Consider the following 21,295-nt stretch of genomic DNA (forward strand, 5'->3'; position numbering starts at 1 on the left):
AGCCACGTCAGTTTTAACACATGTATTAATGTACAATAATGTGGGTGTGGATATTATTTTATTTCTATTATGAAAGAACATAATGTTCTGAACACGGTCTGACTAATTGGTATATTCTAGAGCAACTGATCTCTTATTTGGATATAGGATTTCTCTATAACTTGTTAATTTCACATTTACCTCAAAGTTAAACCAATTAATATTTCTACATATCATTTTCTGATTGTGCAGTTGCTGTTAATTATGCACAATTTGTTCCAATAATCTAAAGGCAGCACTATGTAGGGCTATTCAGAACTCACAAAAAAGAAACAAAAACAGAGAAATGGGAAAAATGAGATAATGTGTAAACTGGCTGAATTATAAGTTTTAAAAAATGGTCAAGATGCTTATCTAAAGGTTTTTATAGTTTTAATGCAATTGATTAAAAAATCATATGAAATTATTACTAAATATTGTATGGTAGACAGATGATGTTCTCTAATGGTATAGCAAAAGTTCATGAATGGAAGGCTAAGTGTTATTTGTGTTGACAGGGATGATTAAAAAAAAGACACTTCCTAGTTAAAGCAAATATTAAAAGAACAGATCAAATTGATCAGTTTTATTTTTTCAAGCACAATGAAAATGAACAGTGAGCGTTTCTCTTTTCTTTTTTTTTTTTTTTTGGAGGATTACACTGGTCAGAGGGCTGCCATCAGTTCTTATTTACACAGGATTCTGCCATATCTTCTAGCATGAACGCTTTGATGTCAATGATTTCACAGCAACTTACTATGATCACATCATGAGTAATTGGCAATATCTTGATTTATATACTGTAAACTGAACAATGCTTATGGCACACCATAAAACATCTGGAACTGTATCATCCATTTTCTTGGGACAAAATCATTAAGGATGACACAATACGGACCATTTTATTCTTTAAAAAAAGATATATAATTTGACACCAATATTTGGATTAGTGAAAATATTCATGGTTCATCTGATATTTATACACAAACTTTCTTTAAGGGAAAGATTTTCATGACGTGATTGTTCTCAAAGCATATCAAACAAGTTATATTAACAGAGAGGCTGCATAGCATTTACTAGCAAGGCTAGCACTGGATTCCAGGTTGACTGTTTCTTATGCAGTATTCTATGCCACACTTCATGTATTTCTTCTTCAGTTATCTTATGAATAACTACCATATAAAAAATATAGCACTTCGTACTGTAAAGATAATGCAGAACTTGAACTCTGAACTTGAAGTTCTGTTTTTTTTAAAAAATAAGGCCATTCCTTATTAAATGTCCCAGTGTGGGCAAGACCCATGGCCCCTCTGAAACTTTCTTTCATTTACCATGAGGATAATGCCAATCTCACTGGGTTGTTTGGAGATATAAATTGGATGATGCAAGTTGGTAAGATGTCTGATATATGCTGGATGCCCAGTAATTGTGACAGATAAGGAGAAGAAACAGGAGAATAAAGAGAAAACAAGTAGAATAGTGAAGATATCATTATTTTGCTCCTCATTGCACCCCTCCACTATAACCACTGTCATTTTAGTCACTTTCCTATCTCCCTAATTCAAAATACAGCCACTATAGTATAGATGACATTGGCTGCTTATCCTGAATTACAGGGAGCTAGTGATTGTGTTTCTGTTCCAACCCTTTAATCTGTTTTTTTCATTGGGCTTCTTTACCTTGTTTATATACCTCCTCTCTCTGATACCAGCTCTTCCTGGATTCCATTAAGTTCTTTGACCCTGGTTTTGTTTTCTTCCATTCTTCCTTACCTTATGTGCTCTCTTCATTTTCCTATCTTCTATATGTAGTGTTTCCTTAAAGTTCTTTACTAGGAATTGATTTCTTCTTTCTTCCTATCCTCTTTCCCCATTATCTCATCCATTCTGGTAGTTTCAGCAGTTGAAACCTGTTCACATTATCCCAATAGCACCCTGTGCCCTAAGTCTGCATTTTTACCTGTTTAACATCTCACCCAAAGTTCCCTTCATTGGTCCGTGACTGGATAAGACAGCTCTCATTCATCCTTTACCCCGAGCTGTGCCCTTGGAGGCTGACTTGAGTGGATGACATTAACAGCTCTCTTGCTCTTTGTCTTTCAATTGTGGCTGGCCAATGGGGATTCCAAGCAAGAATGTTCCCATAGATTGTCTGCATCCCTCTACTAAACATTTATGCTTAAGCTTTCCATCCTCCCCCGGGGACAGGGCCCAAATGGCATTATTCTTGATTCCAAAATAACTCAAAAGGAAACTGATATATTGACCAAAGCCCCATGATGACCTGCAAATGAAGAAAGAAGCTGTCCTCAAATTCTCTGCAGTGGGAACCCACTTGGGTGGCAACAACCTTGATTTCCAGATGGAATAGTACATCTACCAAAGATAAAATGATACCATCTCACAAATCTGAAGAGGAACTGGGGTATGTTTCTGTGACAGCTTGTGCCATTGTTGCCATTGAAAAACCTGCTGATGCCAATATTATATTCATCAGGAATCCTAGCCTGTGGGTTATGTTGAAGTTTGATGCTGCCACCAGAGCCATTCCTTTTTCTGGCCATTTTACTCATGGAATCATTACTAACCAGATCCAGGCAGCCATTCTGGAAGTTGCAGCCTCTGGAGATTCTGATGCCAACACTAATCACCTGTCACTCACAGAGGCATCTTATGTCAACCTGCCTACCATTGCCCTATGTAGCAGATTCTCTTCTGTACTATGTGGATATTGCTATCCTGTGCAACAATGATGGGGCTCACTCCATGGTTCTGATGTGGTAGATACTGGCCTAAAAAAGTTTTGCACATGTGTGGCACCATCTCCCATGAACACTCATAGGGGGTCATGCCCCACCTATACTTCTACAGAGATGCTGAAGATATTGAAAAGGAAGAGCAGGCCACTTTTGAAAAAGCTGTGGCCAAGAAGGAATTCAGGGGTGAATGGACTTTGTCAGCTTGCTCCTGAGTTTATTGGTACTCAGTCTAAGATTACAGATGGTCTTCATGTGATCAAGTGTCCTTTTGTACACATTCAGCAGTTTCACTTTTGAGGACCCAAGTGGCCACTGAAGACTGGTCTGAAGCTCTCACTACTCAGGCCATTGAATGGGTAGGAACAACCACTAAGTGGTCTTAAGCTGTTCTTCTACAGATACACAAGCAAAATGGATATCACAGAGTCACAATAACAACAACAAAAAAACCAGCAGAATACTGGCATAAATACAGATACATGGACTAGTAGTATAAGAGGAAACATATAAAAATCCAAAAAGCTATCTGATACTTGGAAAAGGTGCCAAAAACATACCTTGGGAAAAAGACAGCCCCTTTAACAAATGGTTCTAGGAAAATTATATACATATGTAGAAGACTGAAATTAGATCCCTATCTCTCTACTTTTGTGGTTTGGATCTAGAATATTCCCCCAAATCTCTTTCAATGAAGACTTTTTATCTTTTTTTTCTTTTTTTTATTGGTTGTTCAAAACATTACAAAGATTGCAGAATCACATTGGTTACACATCCACATTTTTACATAATGCCATATTAGTAACTATTGTATTCTGTTACCTTTCCTGTCCTCTACTATCCCCCCTCCCCTCCCCTCCCATCTTCTCTCTCTACCCCATCTACTGTAATTCATTTCTCTCCTTGTTTTTTTTTCCCATTCCCCTCACAACCTCTTATATGTAATTTTGTATAACAATGAGGGTCTCCTTCCATTTCCATGCAATTTCCCTTTTCTCTCCCTTTCCCTCCCACCTCATGTCTGTTGAATGTTAATCTTTTCCTTCTGTTCTTCCTCCCTGCTCTGTTCTTAGTTGCTCTCATTATATCAAAGAAGATATTTGGCATTTGTTTTTTAGGGATTGGCTAGCTTCACTTAGCATAATCTGCTCTAATGCCATCCATTTCCCTGCAAATTCCATGATTTTGTCATTTTTTAGTGCTGCGTAGTACTCCATTGTGTATAAATGCCACATTTTCTTTATCCATTCATCTATTGAAGGGCATCTGGGTTGGTTCCACAGTCTAGCTATTGTTAATTGTGCTGCTATGAAGATCGATGTGGCAGTATCCCTGTAGTACGCTCTTTTAAGGTCTTCAGGGAATAGTTCGAGAAGGGCAATAGCTGGGTCAAATGGCGGTTCCATTCCCAGCTTTCCTAGAAATCTCCATACTGCTTTCCAAATTGGCCGCACCAATTTGCAGTCCCACCAGCAATGTACAAGAGTACCCTTTTCCCCACATCCTTGCCAGCACTTGTTGTTTGACTTCATAATGGCTGCCAATCTTTCTGGAGTGAGATGGTACCTTAGGGTGGTTTTGATTTGCATTTCTCTGACTGCTAGAGATGGTGAGCATTTTTTCATGTACTTGTTGATTGATTGTATGTCCTCCTCTGAGAAGTGTCTGTTCAGGTCTTTGGCCCATTTGTTGATTAGGTTATTTGTTTTCGTATTGTTTAATTTTTTGAGTTCTTTGTATACTCTGGATATTAGGGCTCTATCTGAAGTGTGAGGAATAAAAATTTGTTCCCATGATGTAGATTCCCTGTTTACCTCTCTTATTGTTTCTTTTGCTGAGAAAAAACTTTTTAGTTTAACTAAGTCCCATTTGTTGATTCTTGTTATTAACTCTCGTGCTACGGGTATCCTATTAAGGAATTTGGAGCCTGACCCCACAATATGTAGATCAGAGCCAACCTTTTCTTCTATCAGACGCATAGTCTCTGATTTGATATCAAGGTTCTTGATCCATTTTGAGTTAACTTTTGTGCATGGCTAGAGAATGGGATTCAGTTTCATTTTGTTGCATATGGATTTCCAGTTTTCCCAGCACCATTTGTTGAAGATGCTATCCTTCCTCCATTGCATGCTTTTAGCCCCTTTATCAAATATAAGATAATTGTAATTTTGTGGATTGGTTTCTGTGTCCTCTATTCTATATCATTAGTCTACCTGCCTGTTTTGGTACCAGTACCATGCTGTTTTTGTTACTATTGCTCTGTAGTACAGTTTGAAATCTGGTATCGCTACAGCTCCTGATTCACACTTCCTGCTTAGAATTGCTTTTGGTATTCTGGGTCTTTTATTTTTCCATATGAATTTCATGATTGCTTTATCTGTTTCTACAAGAAATGCCCTTGGGGTTTTGATTGGCATTGCATTGAACTTATAGAGAACTTTTGGTAATATCACCATTTTGATGATGTTAGTTCTGCCTATCCATGAACAGGGTATATTTTTCCATCTTCTAAGATCTTCTTCTATATCTCTCTTTAGGGTTCTGTAGTTTTCATTGTATAAATCTTTCACCTCTTTTGTTAGGTTGATTCCCAAGTATTTTTTTTTTTTTTTGAGGATATTGTGAATGGGGTAGTTTCCCTCATTTCCAGTTCGGAAGATTTGTCACTGATATACAGAAATGCCTTTGATTTATGCGTGTTGATTTTATATCCTGCCACTTTGCTGAATTCATTTATTAGCTCTAGTAGTTTCTTTGTAGACTCTTTTGTGTCTTCTAGATATGGGATCATATCACCCGCAAATAGTGATAATTTAAGTTCTTCTTTTCCTATCTTAATGCCTTTAATTTCTTTTGTCTGTCTAATTGCTCTGGCCAGTATTTCAAGAACTATATTGAATAGAAGTGGTGAGAGAGGGCATCCCTGTCTTGTTCCAGATTTTAGAGGGAATGCCTTCAGTTTTTTTCCAATTAGAATGATGCTAGCCTGAGGCTTAGCATATATAGCTTTTACAATGTTGAAGTAAGTTCCTGTTATCCCTAGTTTTTCTAATGTTTTGAACATAAAGGGATGCTGTACTTTGTCAAATACTTTTTCTGCATCTATCGAGATGATCATATGGTTCTTATCTTTAAGTCTATTGATTTGGTGAATAGCGTTTATTGATTTCTGTGTATTGAACCAGCCTTGCATCCCAGGGATGAATCCTACTTGATCATGGTGCACGATCTTTTTGATATGTTTTTGTATACAATTTGCCAGAATTTTATTGAGAATTTTTGCATCTAAATTCATTAGGGATATTGGTCTGTAGTTTTCTTTCTTTGAGGTGTCTTTATCTGGTTTGGGAATCAGGGTGATATTGGCCTCATAGAATGAATTTGGAAGTTCTCCCTCTTTTTCTATCTCCTGAAATAGATTCTGGAGTATTGGTATTAGTTCTTCTTTAAAGTTCTTGTAAAACTCTGCTGTATATCCATCCAGTCCTGGTCTTTTCTTGGTTGGTAGTCTTTGATGGCTTCTTCTATTTCCTCACTTGATATTGGTCTGTTTAGGTTGTTTATATCTTCCTGACTCAATCTGGGTAGTTCATATGTCTTAAGGAATTTATTGATGCCTTCACTATCTTTTATTTTATTAGAGTATAAGGTTTCAAAATAATTTCTAATTATCTTCTGTATTTCTGAATTGTCTGTTGTGATGTTGCCTTTTTCATCCCATAAGCTAGTAATTTGGGTTCTCTCTCTTCTTCTCTTTGTTAGCATGGCTAGTGGTCTATGAATCTTATTTTTTTTTCAAAGAACCAACTTTTAGTTTTGTCAATTTTTTCGATTGTTTTTTTTTTGTTTCAATTTCATTGATTGCAGCTCTAATTTTAATTATTTCTTGCCTTCTACTGTACTTGCTGCTGATTTGTTCTTCTTTTTCTAAGGCTTCGAGGTGTAGTGTGAGGTTATTTATTTGTTGGCTTTTCCTTCTTTTAAGGAATGAACTCCATGAAATGAATTTTCCTCTTAATACTGCTTTCATAGTGTCCCAGAGATCTCGATATGTTGTGTCTGAGTTTTCGTTTACCTCTAAGAATTTTTTAATTTCCTCTTTGATATCTTCTGTAACCCTTTGTTCATTCAGTAGCATATTGTTTAATCTCCATGTGATGTAGGATTTTTCCTTTCTCATTTTATTATTGATTTCCAATTTCATTCCATTATGATCAGATAAAATGCATGGTAGTATCTCAACTCCTTTGTAATTGCTAAGATTTGCCTTGTGACATAATATATGGTCTATTTTTGAGAAGGATCCATGTGCTGCAGAGAAGAAAGTGTATCTGCTTGATGTTGGGTGGTATATTCTGTATATATCAATTAAGTCTAAATTATTAATTGTATTATCGAGCTCTATGGTTTCTTTATTCAACTTTTGTTTGATCTGTCCAGTGGTGAGAGAGGTGTGTTAAAATCTCCCATGATTATTGTGTTGTGGTCTATTAGACTCTTGAACTTGAGAAGAGTTTGTTTGATGAACGTAGTTGCACCATTGTTTGGGGCATATATATTAATGATCATCAAGTCTTGTTGGTGTATAGTTCCCTTGAGCAGTATGTAGTGTCCTTGTTTATCCCTTTTGATTAACTTTGGCTTGAAGTCTATTTTATCTGATACAAGTATGGACACCCCTGCTTGCTTCCTGGGTCCGTATGAGTGATATGATTTTTCCCAACCTTTCACCTTCAGTCTGTGTATGTCTTTTCCTATGAGATGAGTCTCCTGTAGGCAGCATATTGTTGGATCTTTTTTTTAATCCATTCTACTAGCCTATATCTTTTGATTGGTGCATTTAAGCCATTAACATTTAGGGTTACTATTGAGAGATGGTTTGTATTTCCAGCCATATTTGGTTATGTATGTTACTTAACATGATTTGCTTTTCCTTTATGCTTAGCTTTTCCTTTACTGTACTACCTCCCGCTGTTGGTTTTCATTGTTATTTTTCATTTCCTCTTCCTGTAATGTTTTGCCAAGGATGTTTTGAAAAGCTGGTTTTCTAGCTGCAAATTCTTTTAACTTTTGTTTATTGTGGAAGATTTTTATTTCATCTTCAATCCTGAAGCTTAATTTTGCTGGATACATGATTCTTGGTTGGAACCCTTTTTCTTTCAGCATTTGAAATATGTTGTTCCAAGATCTTTTAGCTTTCAGAGTCTGTGTTAAAAGAACAGCAGTTATGCTGATTGGTTTACCCCTAAATGTAATCTGCTTCCTCTCTCTTGTGGCTTTTAAGATCCTCTCCTTATTTTGCATGTTGGGCATCTTCCTTATAGTGTGTCTTGGTGTGGATCTCTTATGATTTTGTACATTCGGTAGGCTTCTAGTATTTGGATTTCTTTTTCACTCTTTAAGTCTGGGAAGTTTTCTAGTATTATTTCATTGAATAGATTGCTCATTCCTTTGGTTTGGACCTCTATACCCTCTTGTATCCCAATAACTCTTAGGTTTGGTTTCTTGATGTTATCCCATAATTCTTGGATATTCTGCTCATGATTTCTTAAAATTCTCGCTGAGCTGTCTATGTTCTTTTCAAGTTGAAAAACTTTGTCTTCGTTGTCTGAAGTTCTTTCTTCTAAGTGTTCTACTCTGCTGGTTGTACTCTCATTTGAGTTTTTAATTTGGTTTATTGTTTCCTGCATTTCCAGGATTTCTGTTTGTTTGTTTTTTATATCCTCTATCTCCCTATAGAGTTGATCTTTTGCTTCTTGGATTTGTTTATGTAATTCATTGTCAAAGTGATTTTTCATTGTCTGAATTTGCTGTATGTTTTCCTTGAGACTCCAGATCATCTGAAGCATGTATATCCTGAACTCTTTGTCTGACATTCCATCAGCTGCAGATGTTACCTCATCTAATGTTGAATTGACCTGTATTGTTTTTGGTCCTTTCTTTCCTTGTCTTTTCATTCTGCTCATTATTCTTTCTAGCTTTGTGAAACTGTTGTGCTAATGTTTTACCCCTTATATATTTGTATTGTTCATGTATAGCTCCAAAATCCCTCTTTTTCGGAGAAAGACAATGTTAACAGTTCCCGATATCAACAGTACATTATCTAAGCATGTTTTCATTATTAATACATTTATAGTTAGATTCTAAGACTATAGATATTGGTTTTAATTATTACTTAAGAATATATTCATTAGTTTCATAAAAGGCATACCATATCTGGTGGCATATAGAAAACTTAATTTCAGACGAAGAATGTTATACTTAGAGGGAAAGGAGTGAGGGTATGAGGTTAAACTAACTTAGCACCTTTGGAGAACTCTAACTACTAGACTGGTAATTTAAGGAAGAATGATAGACTCAACCTCCTATCTGTATTTAGATAGTTACCCTATCTATAGATAGCAAAAGTTAGGAGATTGAAAGTGGGATAGAGAGAATACAAATGAAAAAAAGAAAAAAATAACAAGGAAGAAAAGAGAAATAAGAGAAGGAAAAGGAAAGTAAGATAGAAATAAAGAAAAAATGGGGAGAAGGTGGGGTATATGCAATTCCTCTATATTATATTACTTTGGTAATTCGGTTATTCATACACAGTTCTTGGTTTCACATATGCTGAAGTTGTGGAAGAGAGAGAAGAAAAGAGAGAAAGAAAGAGAAAAAAAAGTCTCTCAGAACACTGTTTTCCTTGCTTCTAGTAAGTAGGTGGCGTTGTCTATTACTAGCTTGAGCCTCTGTATTCAGGGTTGTGGGTATAACCAGTGTGAAAGGAAATGAGCTTCCACCCATATCTTCCCTACTCTAGTCTCTGAGGTAGAAACCAGGTGCCTGTACAGTTGTTGTTTTGCGTTGATAGCTACAACCCCCAAAAGCTTGTGGGAAATATTTTGAGTTATCACAGCTAAGGGTGGGGGAGTTGGAAACCGGGTACCTGCATCAGCCGTAGAACCGTGCTGGTAGCCACACCCCCTTTGATGGGTTTTAAGGATTGATGGGCTTCCTCCAGACTAGCACTCAGGGCAGGGCCGGACTTCCTCCTCCGGTCTGGCTTGGCGCCTGGCATCTTCCTCCTCTGGTCTGGCTTGGAGCCTGGCCTTCAATGAAGACTTGGTCCTCAATGCAGCAATGTCCAGAGGTGGAGATTTTGGGAAGTGACTGGATTATGGGAACTGTAAACTCATCAATGGATGACTGCATTTGACAGGTTAATAATCTAAATGGAGCACTGGGAGAAAGTGAAAACTGTAGGCGAGTGGGGCATGGGTAGAGGAAGTAAGTCACTGAGGACATGCATTTGTGGAACATGTCTTATCCCTGACGTGTGTGGTGCATGGTCGGTCTCAGTTTCTCTCTCTCTCTCTCTCTCTCTCTCTCTCTCTCTCTCTCTCTCTCTCTCTCACTTTCCTTGATTCCTGGCTGCCATGAGCTGAACAGCTATCTTTTACCAAGCCCTTCCACCATGATGTTCTGCCTCACCTCAGGGGCACAGCAGTGAAGCTGGCTGACCACGGACTGAAACCACAAGCCAAAATAAACTTTTCCTCCTCTGGGTAGTTCTTTGTCAGATATTTTGGTCACAGCAATAAAAAGCTAACACAGTCACCCTCTATAAAAATCAACTCAAAATTTAACAGAACAAATAAAGAAAGTGTGGCAGTTTTTATTTATTTTTTAAAGGAAATTCAAGTATTAATGTAGAACTAATCATTTCTGTAACTTAAGGGAAACACATGAAGCATATTTTGTATTATGTTGCTAGCTTAAAAATAAACTATAAAAATAAATGTAAGAACTGAAATTTTTAAATTGCTAAAAGAAGACACAAGGGACATAGTCACATGCAATAACTTACTGAATAGGCAAGTGGGACTGTATCAAATCAGAAAGCTTTTGCACAGCAAAGGAAACAATTCAGAGTGAAGAATACCCTATAGAATGGGAAAAAAAATCTTTGCCAGGTACTCTTCTGACAGAGTATTAACAGCTGGACTATATAAATAACTCAAGAAGCTTAACATCAAAACAAGAAAAAAAAACAACACCTATACAGCACAAATGTGCAAATAAAACAAAAAGACACTTCTCAAAAGAAGTATAAATGGTCAATAATTACATGAAAATATGTTCAACATTTTTAAGCATCAGAGAACAAATCCAAAGGAATTAAAGGTAGCACACTATCGAGATATCTGTATACCTATGGTTATTACCTCATGATTCATAATAACCAAGTAATCAAAGTGCCCTTTCATAGATAAATGGATAAAGAAAATATGATACACAGACCCACACACACTGGAGTATCATTCAGTCATAACTATAAAAGAAATCATGTGCTGTGAAGGAAAATAGAGCTATAGAACATAATGTTAGGTGAAAAAAAAGGCAAACATAGAAAAATAAGTATTGCAAGTTTTCTCTTATATGTAGAATCTAGGAGGAAGAAAAACAGCATGAATGTCATAGGGAGAAAAATAGAGAAGAGAAAGGGAGTGGAGAAAAGGGTAAAAGAGGGTAACAAAGGTGTTGATATGATCAAAGTATATTATTTTCATGTAAAACTATGCCACAAAGAAAACCATTATTCTGTATGATTAAAATGTGAAGAGGAAGAAGGAGAGGGAGGAGGAGGAAAAAAAGGAGTGAGGAAGGAGACAGAGATTATTCTGATTCATACAGGTATTTGATGGATTCAAGTCATACTTCTGCCCCAAACCATTAAAGACATAGGCATGGTGATGGTTCCTGTTCTTCCTAGTCCCACAGAGCTGCATTTTCTATTCCCTGTGGTTTTAACATCCTGTTTACACCTTTGAAAAGTAGTTCCTTTATTACTTTTCTCAATTACCATTGAGTATTCCACTTGCTTTCTGTCTGGGCCTTATGTGATGCTTCTTATATCTTTACTCTCCAATGAAACACGCTTTTTATTAATCCAGGCACTAGAGTACTAGAATAGTCTCACGATTCATCTTCTCCCTTCTCATCTCTCTCTAGACCAGTTTCTACTAGACCTCATTTTCTGAACCACAATACCAGATCTACTCTTCTTTCCTCAAACACTTTCAATGTTTTCCCATTTTCAAGTAAACGAAGTCTGAATATCAAATGTAATATTACAATCCTTCTGCACTAAAGTCATCATGTTATTCTAACTTTATTTCCCATCACTTTCCACAGTCCACCCTATGCTCCAGTTGAATAATCTTCCAAAACATATCTCACCTTCCCAGTCACAGCTTTGTTTATGCCCTGCTTCCTTTAGCACCATCACTCCCAACCAATCAACATCTCTCATGACCCCCTTAAATGCCATCTTTTCCATGAATTTTAATTACATTATCTAGGTTCTACTTTTCAAACTCTATATAAATTATTTTTACTTTTCTCATTTTTCAGTTGCCATTATTTGTTACCCTAGACCCAGTTTTGAATTACAAGCTTCTTGAAAATGAGACCTGTATCCTGTCCCATTTTTCAATTATATCCATCTTACACATTACTCATTAAATATATAATTTTCAGATGGAAAGTTAAAATTCTTATGATCTTATCACAGGTTATATACATATTTCTAAGCCTTTATGCTATTGGAAAAAAGTGATGGAAAATATTATCCTATACATTACATAAGTATGGCCTCTGGCATTTTTGACCCTGGATCTTGGTATCATATGTCTCTCTAGCAGTTGTATACACATGTCATCCTTTATGGTTATATTTGTAATCTTGCATTTTTGTATAGTCAAGGAGGGAATTTCTTCATTTATTTTATAACTTATGTTGTACATCCCATGCAGCAAAGAACCTGGTGACTTTGCTATGTTGGCTTTGGTCCTATGTGGATATCACATAGGACATTAAAGAAGGAGAGTTGTCACAAAGTCTAAACTAATGTCAGAAGTCCAAAGTGCCAACTGTAAAGATACAAAATGAAAAGGCAGGCTCTTCTGGCCTACTTGCTACTCTATGTATAGTAGGTCATTACAGCTCAGAATCCAGGACAGAGAAAGAATAGAACTTTCTGTCTTAAAAAAAAAAGAAAAAAAAGAAAAAGTTGTATACACAACTTAAATCTAGTATAGCTCTCTCATATTCATGTTAGCCTTGTTGCTCAAAGTCAGGTTTTTAGTGACTCATTTGCTATAACAAAACAGAATATTAAAAAGTGGTAAAGATAAAATAGTTTGTCTGCCTATTGGCATTCACATGTTTATTCAATTACTCATTAAGTAAGAATTTGAAGAATGCCTATAATATGCTAGGTATGAGAAAGTAGCAAATGATAAACAAATTAGGTAATAAAAATACAAAAGAAATGCTTCAGGGAATTTATAATCTAGTTCAGATCCTTCCTTAGGAAAAAAACTGGAAAGTCTATTTTCAACACTTTTATTCAACATAATATTAGAAGTCCTAGTCAAAGTAATCAGGCAATAGAAAGAAATAAAGGGCATTCATTGGGAAAAAAGGGAGTCAAATTTCCACTGTTTTCAGATGACATAATCTTATATATAAAACCCCCAAATAATTCAACAAAAAATAATATTAGAATAAATTATGTTAGCAAAATTGCAGAATACCAAATCAACATACAAAAAAATAAAAAAAAATCAACATCAATGCTATACACCAATAATAAATTATTTGAAATAGAAATCCCATTTACAATAAATATAATATACCTAGGAATAAATTCAGCCAAAGAGGTGAAAGATCTCTACAATGAAATCTATAAAAATGGAAAGACATCCTGTGTTGTTCATGGATTGGAAGACTTAACATTGATAAATGTCCATACTATATAAAATGATATACAGATTCAATGCAATCCCTATCAAAACAACAATGATATGATTCACAGAATTTGAAAAAAATCAACCTTAAAATCTATATTGAGCCACCAAAAAACACTGAATAATCAAACCAATCTCTGCAAAAATAACAAAGCAGGAGGCATTACATTATCTGACTTCAATATACATTACAAAGTTGTGATAATAAAAACATGGCATTAGCATAAAAACAGGTATATAGACCAATTAAACAGAATAGAGAACACAGAAGTAAACCAATGCTTCTATAACCAACTGATGTTATGGTTTAGAGGTGGTATCCCCCAAAGGTTAAGGTGTGAGACAATGAAAGAAGATTCAGAGGAGAAATGATTGGGTTATAGCCTTAACCTAATCAGTGAGCTAATCCCTGATGGGATTAACTAGCTGTTAACTGGAGGTAGGTGGGGTGTGGCTGGAGGAAGTGGTTCACTGTGGGGTGTAGCTATGGGGTATATATTTTGTATCTGGCAAGTGGAGTCTCTCTCTTTCTGCTTCTAATCATCATGTGAGCCACTTCCCTCTCCCATAGTCTTCCACCATTGTATTCTGCCTCACCTTAAGCCTCCTTTACGGTTGTTCTAGTTAGGTCTTGTATTAGTCAGTGTTCTCTAGAGGAACAGAATCAACAGGAAGAATAAATTATAAAAAGGGATTTATCACATTGGCTTACATGACCAGAACTTGGATAGTCCACAATGGCTGTCCGCAGGCTGGAGAACTAGAAGAACCAGTAGCTGCACAGTCCAAGGGCTAAAGCCCCAAGAGGGATCAATGGTGCTACCCTAGTATGAGACCGAAGGCTTGTGGACAATCACTGGCAGAGTCCACTTTGGAAGAGTGAAGAAGTGAAGAGTTGGATATCATGAACCAGTTCAAGAAGAAACAAGCTTGCAAGTGATCCTGCTTCCTTGTTCTTCCAACTTTTATTCCAACCAAGCCATCATCCTATTGGACAGTGCTGCCCACACTTAGGGAGGGTCTCCATTTCAGTTGGCTATCCCACATGCCAATCATTACTAGACACACTGTCATTGACACACATGTAAGCCTCTTAATCATTGGCTTCTCTTAATCCAATGAAGTTGACAATTCAAATTAACCACTATAGGTCCTTTACACTCAAGAGCAAGAAAGCTGACTAAAACACCTGGTTTTCAACAAAGACACTAAGAGCACACATTAAGAAAAGGACTGCCTTTGCAATAAATTGTACTGGGAATATAAGTATCTCCCAAAAGCTCATGTATATGAGACAATGCAAGAACATCCAGATGTGAAATGATTGGCTTATGAGAACCTAAACCTGATTAATGCATCAATCCACTGATAGGGATTAACCGTGTTACAGCTATAGGCAGATACAGTGTGGCTAGAGAAGCTGATTCTTTGGGGACATGCTTTTCGGGATTATATTTTGTCTCTGGTAAGTAGAGTTCTCTCTCTGCTTCCTTGTTACCATATTCTGAGCTGCTTTCCTCCACCACACCTTTCTGCCTTCATGCTCTCTGCCTTACCTTGGGCCCAGTCTATGGACTGAGACCTCTGAAACTGTGAGACCCATATAACTTCTCTTCCTCTAATCGTTCTTTTTACAAAAAATATTTTTATTAGCTATTGATGGATATTTATTTATTTATTCATTTATATGTGGTGCCGAGAATTGAACCCAGTGCCTCACACATGCTAGGCAAGTGTTCTACCACTGAGCTACAACCCCAGTCCCCTCTACTCATTCTTGTCAATATTTTGATTACAGTGACAAAAAAAGGTGACAGAACAAGTATATGAAAAATATTCAACATCACTATTCATTGGGAAAATGAAAATCAAAACCTAATGAGCTTTGATCTCATCCCACCAAGAATGGGTATTATTAAAAACAAAAAAAAAGATTAAAAAGTGTTGGTAAGGGTACAGAGAAAAGGGAACCCTTACACAGTTGGTGGGAATGTAAATTAGGACAGAGATTATGTAAAACATTATGTAGGTCCTCAAAAATTATAACAGAACTCCATATAATTTACCAATCCCATTAGTGTGTATATACTCAAAGGAAACAAAATCAGTGTGTCAGCAATATCTTCATTCCCATATTTATTGCAGACTATTCACAATAGCCAAGAAATGGAAATAGCCATAGTGTCTATCAACTGAAAAATTGGTAGAGAAAATGTGGTGCATATATACAATGAAATACTAGTCAGTCATTAAAATTAATGGAATCCTATCATTTGTGAAAGCATAGATAGAAATGGAGATTATTTATGTTAAGTAAAATAAGTAGGCACAAAAAGAAAGTGCCACATTATCTTATTTAAATGCAGAATCTAAAAATGTTGATCTCGTGGAAGTTAGAATAGAATGGTGATTATCAGAGGCAGGGGAAAGTAGGAGCAAGCATGGAGAAAGTTGATCAATGCTAAATTACAGTTAGGTAGGAGCAAAGTTCTGATGTGCTATAGAATAGTAGGGTAACTCTACATAGCAACAATGTACTCTATGTCTTACCAAAAAAAAAAAAAAAAAGCCTTACTAGAAGGAAGGATTTTGACATACAGAAATGATAAACATTTGAGGAGATAGATATATTTAACCTGATTTAAGCATTACAAAACATATATATGTATCAAAACAGCACTTAGTACCTCATAAATATGTACAATTTTTATTTTTTATGTATCAGTTAAAAATAAATTTTAAAAGTCTATGGAATTTCCAAGTATAGATAATAAAAAATGTGCATCAATTGGTGAAATGTTTCTGGAGATTAGAAAAAATAAATTTAAATTTTAAGAAAGAAAGAAGTCTAAAAAAGGGTTTTCCCTTATCTTTCCTTTGTTATAAAACCTAAATATTAAAGTATATGTGTAATATAAACATTTATAATATTACCTTTATAGCAGCTTCTTTATTCTATATAACTATTTGCCTCCATTACTCAGACCCATTTTGAACCTAACCTTTTAGTAATAAGAGATGACTGGACTTGCCTGAAATTGTTCACCTGGTGATGGAATGGCTGGAACCAGAACTTGCTGACATCATGCCTTTCCCTGTCTAATCAATTTGAGATATGCTCAGCAGTTATTTTTTTCTAATATCTTATATAGAATCCCACTGTACAAAATTAGACTCTAATTTCATATGATGATATAAAAACTATATCATCATATGAAATTAGAAAATGATGGATGAATTCCTTGGCAATTTCAATCTTAATTGTTAGGTGGGAAATACTTTGTTTTTCATCATCCTGAAACATCTCCATGGAGCCACTGTGCTCCCAGGAACTCCATTTGAAATCCTGTTCAATCACTAGTCCAGTTGCCCCTTTGATTGATTCAGTAATATTCTCCTGAATGGCAGTGCTCGCTCTTCTTCATGACTATAGAAAGTATTCATCAATACTTTCTTGGTGAAAAAAAAAATCACTATATATACCCTGGTAATGATATCAACTAAAGAATCCCACAGTGAATTTGTACGAAGCATCTTTAAAGGGGGAGTCCAGTGATTCAGAGGATGTGAATTCATATAACAGTAGTTGTTTGACCTGGTCCTCAGCAAGTATCCACAGTACATGGATTAGATGTCATAACAAAATTAATTACTTGGCTCTTATCCTCTAGGACACTAAAGAACAATTTAAAACCCAAGAATTTTCAAGTGGAGACCAGCTTTCCCTTACTTTTTCTGTTTTACACAGAAGCAATACAAAGCTTCCCTTTGCCAGGTGGACACCCGGAATGACTTAATTGAATATCAGGAGCAGTGACACCCCAGAGAGGGTTCTATTTCAGTTGAATGACCTTCAGTGACTTTCTGGCTACCTAAGGGCCAGACCTCAAACAGCAAAAGATTGTGTTTGTGCCTAGTTTCTGAGAATAACTTACATGAACTCTCAGTTTTGATCTAACCTAGAGAGTAATCATTCCTGTCTATGAAGTTTACAATGTCACCAAAAGCAGTTTAGTTTAAACTGCTGAGTTCAAAATTTCTGAAAGAAAGAAAGAAAGAAAGAAAGAAAGAAAGAAAGAAAGAAAGAAAGAAAGAAAGAAAGAAAGAAAGAAAGAAAGAAAAAGGAGAAATGATGTGCAGAAAAATAACTGCAATATACAAAATGAAAGAATTTTAAAAATAATTAACTGAGTTAAAAATGAATAGTGACACAATTCCATTTCTCAATATTACTTGGAAGGAGAATAATAAAATAATGTCTACTTGATATAAGAATAAATACAGCAAAGGAAACTTAATCAGTGAAATAAAGCACACTGCCTGAAAATGTCAACCAAAGCAGAAGAGCAGAAACTAGCTTGACATTTTATATCTAGCATGTGCTTTTTCCTAAATTCCTTTTCCTATGTGCTTTCATCAAACACTTGCAGAAAAGGACCAAGTCTACAACATGCTGTGCGAACAAGACAGAGAAAAGAATTAATAACCAGAAGCTAATAGTAATAACTGCATGGAAGGATAAGGGGTTTGGACAAAAAAATTATTTGACTACAGAAAACTTTTCCAAAGCTATTAATTCATTCTTTTTATCATTTTATAGGAACAAAGAACAAATTAAAACATAAGTATTGGTACTGATCTTTCATCATAAAGATCTGATCTAAGTCTGAAATTGCCTAAAGAACAGCTTAAGTCAAAATGAAATGAAAGAAGCAATATCATATCATTAGTGACAAAACTCAAAATGTCTTATTTGTTAAGTAGACGTGATCACAAATTAAGTTTGAAATTCTCTTCTAAACACTAAAGTCAGGATGGATGATGGTCTGCTTCCAATGTTCTTCTTATTTTTACGGTTGTATGAAGCCACGATTTAGAAATCATGTTAGCACATTTTTCAAACCTTGGCTAAAGTCTCTACTTTTGATATCAGACATGACTTCTGATGTGTGAATACAGGTTTTACAGATTGAACTTATTTATCACAAAAATTCTTGTTTAGATCTTAACCCCTATACCTTAAAATGTGTCCTTTAGAAATAGGGTTTTTGTAGATCTAATAATACAATAATACTGTATGTTATATTAATAGCATAGCAATAACATAATAATACTGTATTTGTACAATAATACAATAATATCAGACTAAGATGGTCCCCCAATTCAATATGATTAGTGTCCTTACAAAAAGAGGAAATTTGGGCACAGACATGAATAAGAGAAAACACCAGGTAAAGATGAGTTCTGTTGCCATAAGATTAGGGCCTAGGAAAAGGATCAACTTCAGATGGAAAGTAGCCTGCCAACACATCAGTCTTGAACTTCTAGACTCCAGAACTGTGATACAATGAATTTCCACTATTTAAGCCATTCACTTTGTGGCCCAAGAATACAGTGGTATTGTAAATACGTGATTAGATTAATAAATTAATATATTACTTGTTTACTGTTAGTCTCACTCCTCTGGTAGGAAAGTCATTAGAACTGGTAAGCTTATTTAAGAATATTAGTATCACTTTAAATTTGTAAGTGGTGCTTATTTTTGCAACACATGTAGAACAATTAGAACAATACAGAGATTAGTATAATTCTTGCACAAGGATGACATGCAAATTGGTGAAGCATTCTACATTTTTGGAACCACCAGATGACCCAGCTATTGTACTTTTTGATATTTATCCAAAAGAACTAAGCATACTATAGTAACTCATGCACACCTGAGTCTATAGCAGTGCAATTCACAAATAGCCAAGTTATGGGAACCAGACTTGATGCCTTTCAACAGATGAATGGATAAATAAAATGTGGTAAATACACACAACGGAATTTTATTCTGCCATAAAGAATAATGGAATGGTGTCATTTGCTGTAAATGGATGGAACTGGAGGGCTGGGGTTTTGGCTCAGTGGTAGAGTACTCACCTTGCACATACAAGACCCTGGGTTCGATTCTCAGAACCACATAAAAACGAATAAAATAAAGGCATTGTGTCCAACTACAACTAAAAAATAAATATTTTTAAAAAATAAATGGATGGAACTGGAGAACATAATGCTAAGTGAAATAAGCCAGACTCAGAAAGCCAAGGGTTGAATGTTTTTTTTCATAAGAAACACAGTGAGGAAAAATAGGAATTTAAAAAGAAAGGGTTCTCTGTGGAACCAACCCAGATGTCCTTCAATAGATGAATGGATAAAAAAAAATGTGGCATCTATACACAATGGAGTACGATGCAGCAATAAAAAATGACAAAATCATAGAATTTGCAGGGAAATGGATGGCACTAGAGCAGATTATGCTTAGTGAAGCTAGTCAATCCCTAAAAAACAAATACCAAATGTCTTCTTTGATATAATGAGAGCAACTATGAACAGAGCAAGGAGGAAGAGCAGGAAGAAAAGACTAACATTAAACAGAGTCATGAGATGGGAGGGAAAGGGAGAGAAAAGGGAAATTGCATGGAAATGAAGGGAGACCCTCATTGCTATACAAAATTACATATAAGAGGTTGTGAGGGGAATGGGAAAATAAACAAGGAGAGTAATGAATTACAGTAGATGGGGTAGAGAGAGAAGATGGGAGGGGAGGGGAGGGGGGATAGTAGGGGATAGGAAAGGTAGCACAATACAACAATTACTAATTGGGCATTATGTAAAATTGTGGATGTGTAACCGACGTGATTCTGCAATCTGCATTTGGGGTAAAATTGGGAGTTCATAATCCACTTCAATCTAATGTATGAAATATGATATGTCAAGAGCTTTGTAATGTTGTGAACAACCAATAAAAAAATAAAAAATTAAAAAAAAAGAAAGGGTTCTCATGAAAATAGAAGGTGATCAAGAGAGAAGGTGGAGGGAAGGTCATGGAGAAGAACTGGGGAACAAAATCTGCTAAATTATGCTATGTCCATGTATGAATATACCACTGTGTGTGTGTGTGTGTGTGTAATTATAAAGCACTAATTAAAACAATCAATTGGGAGTTCATAACCCACTTCAATCTAATGTATGAAATATGATATGTCAAGAGCTTTGTAATGTTGTGAACAACCAATAAAAAATAAAACAATCACAAAAATAATAACAATAAAAGAGAGATCTGTAGAGTGGACCAAGGATATCAAGCATGGAGGAAGAAAGGGAAAGGGAAGGTACTAGAGAATGACATTGATCAAATTATATGCATATATAGATATGACATAATGAGTTCCACTGTTATGTGTAATAATAATGTGCAAATTTAAAAAAAAAAACCTACAGGTGAAGAACAGCTCATGACTAAACCACTCAAGATCAAGTGAATTTTTGTTAGATTGGAATATTATTGGGAAATGGTTTTACACAACTCCTAAAATACTCTAAAATCAGAAAATATAAGCAACCAAGTCATTTTAACCCTTAACTACTAAGCAAACACATGCATTTTTCTTTTTGTAGAGAACGATACACCATTGGAGCACTGACTTTGCCACTTGAAGAATGAAATTTCAAAAGGAAAAACAGTTTCTGCAGTGCTTTTCCAGATCTTTGAGTAAAAATGGTGATTAAAAATTGTGCATACAAACCACTAAAGCTATGCTTCATAAATAAAATAGCAGAAGCAAAACAAATGGATGTAGATTCTCAGAATGGCAGATGGTGAGCATACAGAATAAAGCATGTCCAGTTTTATGGTCAACTTGAAATTATAAACCTTGAGAACCCTGTGGGTCTATAATTATATTGT

At 35.5% G+C, this 21,295-nt stretch overlaps 1 non-coding gene and 1 pseudogene across 1 annotated transcript; both read left to right on the forward strand.

Annotated features, from left to right (window-relative positions):
* The first annotated feature begins 501 nt into the window (after positions 1 to 501).
* LOC101964321 (small ribosomal subunit protein uS2-like) lies at positions 502 to 3,159 on the forward strand (annotated as a pseudogene).
* A 15,939-nt stretch (positions 3,160 to 19,098) lies between these two features.
* LOC120889345 (U6 spliceosomal RNA) lies at positions 19,099 to 19,202 on the forward strand. The gene has a single exon (XR_005733258.1). It is a non-coding gene; the product is annotated as a U6 spliceosomal RNA (small nuclear RNA).
* The last annotated feature ends 2,093 nt before the right edge of the window (positions 19,203 to 21,295 follow it).

This window comes from Ictidomys tridecemlineatus, chromosome 8, assembly GCF_052094955.1.
Source record: "Ictidomys tridecemlineatus isolate mIctTri1 chromosome 8, mIctTri1.hap1, whole genome shotgun sequence".
In the NCBI taxonomy this organism is placed as follows: domain Eukaryota; kingdom Metazoa; phylum Chordata; class Mammalia; order Rodentia; family Sciuridae; genus Ictidomys; species Ictidomys tridecemlineatus.